The sequence below is a fragment of the Ictidomys tridecemlineatus genome, chromosome 1 (assembly GCF_052094955.1).
Source record: "Ictidomys tridecemlineatus isolate mIctTri1 chromosome 1, mIctTri1.hap1, whole genome shotgun sequence".
NCBI lineage: Eukaryota > Metazoa > Chordata > Mammalia > Rodentia > Sciuridae > Ictidomys > Ictidomys tridecemlineatus.
The window spans coordinates 63,157,533-63,160,696 of record NC_135477.1 but is presented as its reverse complement, the minus strand read 5'-3'; the positions used below and the strand labels follow the sequence as shown (position 1 = coordinate 63,160,696).

Below are 3,164 nucleotides of genomic sequence, written 5' to 3'. Positions count from 1 at the left end.
TAAAAAAGTCTAATACAAAACGACTCTATGAGTTTAGAAAATGTCAAAGTTATGAATGTTAAATAAAATGAACTAGTTATTTCTAATTAGATCATATGACAGGGATATCTTAAGACTACAGTATTAGCTAGAAATGTCTCTAAAGTAATTTTATGAATTATCCAAGATTAAAGAGAATAAAATAATACATAGGGCTATAAAACTGAATATTTCTTAGGTTGCTGTCTTGTCATCCTAGACAACATATGTTCATTATAATATTTAATGAGTAATGATGAGCTATTGTAATACTACCTTCTACATTTTCACAAAATTTTTAACCTATTGGAAATCTCAACTCTAATCATCTATAGATGGACACAAGTTTAGGCAATCAGTGTGGTATGTATTAATTGAAACTTCTAAGATTTAACCTGCAGATTAATTGATGCTAACAAGGAAATCTACATATAAGGAATATTGTCCTCAGAATGGCTTTTCCTGGGGCTGGAGGTATAGCTCAATGGTAGAGCACTTGCCTAGCCTATGTGAGGACCAACAAAAAATGTCTTTTCTCCATGTTGGTGTGTCTTGAGCACCATGATAGGCCAACATGGTCAGGAAAGTGTTGGGTTTGAATATTTTTTCCCATTTACCTTAAAGTATGTGATTGCATTCTGGGAAAGATATTATTTCCCTCATAGACTTAATCATGATTAAAATGTGACATAAGTGGAAAATTTCTGACTTTATTGTAAGGTCTATTTCTTTCTTTCTTCTCTTTCTCTCATTCATTCTTTTTACCCACTTATATTTTAACAGACTTCTGTTGACACCCTTTGCAAGATAGAGCAGGAACTAGACAAAGATGCCTGCTTTTAACATTTATAGAAATTTAACAATACCAGAAATGAGCCAAAACTATTAGGCCAGAAAGGTAAATGAAAGGTATCCAAACTGGGAAAAAGAGCTAATATTATCTCTATTCACAGATGATGTGATCTTATATGTAGAAAATCCTAAACAATATACACATAAATGCACACACACACACACACACACACACACACGTTTTAATTAATAAATGAATTTACCATAGTAGCAGGGCATAAAGTCATTCAAACAACAATTGCTCTTCCATACACTAAGAATGAATAATCTGAAATGGAAATTAGTAAAACAATCCCATTTAAATAATATAAAAATTATAAAATATTTAGAAGTCAATCAAGGAGGTGAAGAACCTATACAATGAAAACTGTTGAAATAAATAAAAGAAATGGAAAATAAATGGAAACACTTTCCATATTTAATGATAGAGTATTTAATATTGTTAGAATGTCAGTACTACCTAAATTAATTATAGATTTCATGGAATTCTTTTCAAGATCCCAAAGATAATTTTTGAACACATGAAAAAATTAAAATGAAAATGAAATCTTGAGTGATCTTGAATAGCTAAACTATCTTGACAAAGTGCCAAAAGGCCAATGTCTCGGCTTGGCACCAGAATCACAAGGCACTCACAGCTTTGTAGATTCAAACAGCAATTCTTTATTCCAGCTCTCACACCACCTCCACACAGGTCCAGGGGCAATCGCGTTCTGCAGTCTCCCGCACCATTCACCTACTCCACGAGGCTATCTCCAAATCCCATTTTAATCTCACGAGAACACAACGGGAACAAGCAGCAGGAACACCCTAATCCCAGCAATAATCTTCAACTTCCAACTTCCCTAAAACCCATTATCTTAAACTGGCAACGCCTTAAACTCAAGGAGCCGGTTACTTCCTCAAACCTGATCAGCTCTAAACCTGGATCCGCCTTGGTCCTTGAGCAAGGTCACCTTATTAAAGCATGCATGCAATGTCCCATCGAATGTCCTCTAAGCAGCATGGGGTACGCTTGGCAAGGAAATTTCGATGCGTCATTCCTACTTGGTTAATGGCCCTCAGCATCTCCCCCTTTCTGATTAATTAAACAACAAGCAATGTGGCTTAGGACCGTGCCTGGTAGGTTGTCCAATTCAACATGTGGTTCTTACCCGTCATGGGAGAACTGACCTTTACACGTCAATTTCCTGTCTTAGGTTGAATCCACTGCAATCAGATCAACCCGTCGCTGACTACCGGTCCAGCATTCAGCCATGCTTGTGGATAGGCCTAAGCACCAGTGGGGGGGGTGAGGTTCTTGCCTCACCTCTGTTGGCCCCCAAATTTAACCTTGGTGCCAGTGGGGGGGTGAGGTTCTTGCCTCACCTCTGTTGGCCCCCAAATTTTAGACCATCACTAGTAGAAGGGAGGAAGATACAGAAATGCCACGACACCAAGCCAATTGACGGCTCCTTTGGAAAAATTGCATCACTGGTGACACCATCAGCAAAGATGCCAGCATTACCACAATTAACATGGGGTGCGCTGGCAAGGAAATTGCATCACTGGTGACACCATCAGCAAAAATATGCCAGCAGTACCACAATTCGCTGCACCAGACGATAGTTCACAATGCATGCAACTGATATATAGTCCAGGCAAGTTCTGCAGGCAGTTCAAATCGGAGGAGTCTATCAATATGTCCATTTCCTCCCAAAGTAAATCAAGTCCTTGATTGAGCATTACTTGTTGAGTTATATTCATTGATGCATCAGTTTATACAGTTTCCTGTGGTAGCTATCATAGAAGCTATAGTTTGGTTTTCTTAGTCTTCACCGGCACTGGGATGGAGATGGGAATTCTGGTAATGATGTTAAAGAGACATTATCCTGAACAGAATTATTAAATATAATGAAAAGGAAAAGTGAAAGTAAACAAACAGATCTGTTAATCACCTTTAAAAACAATAGTAAGCAAACAGATCTATTAACCACCTTTGAAAACAATCATTAACAGCTGTTTACCTAATTAGATTAAACCACTTAAATCACGTGAATAAAAAAAAAGAAAATTCGGATCCATTTTTTCATGAGCGCTCCTCATATAAAAATATGGACATACACACATACTGACATGCAACACAAAACAGTGCAGATATAACATACAACACATAAGACAATAATAACGGCCTTGTAGCTTTACCTAGGTAAAATCTCCATTGCAATGTTTAAAAACTCCACAGTCAAAAAATAAAAAACAGTCAAAAAACAAAACTGATCAGAAAAACATTAACCTAGGTTTGTATGAGCTCA

General features: G+C 37.0%; 1 long non-coding RNA gene across 1 annotated transcript; it reads right to left on the bottom strand.

The window, feature by feature from the left end:
• Positions 1–1,509: 1,509 nt before the first annotated feature.
• On the bottom strand, positions 1,510–2,657 carry LOC144366271 (uncharacterized). Its single transcript, XR_013425285.1, has 2 exons — positions 2,239–2,657; positions 1,510–2,179 (listed from the first exon to the last, which is right to left on the bottom strand). It is a non-coding gene; the product is annotated as an uncharacterized LOC144366271 (long non-coding RNA).
• Between the last annotated feature and the right edge of the window lie 507 nt (positions 2,658–3,164).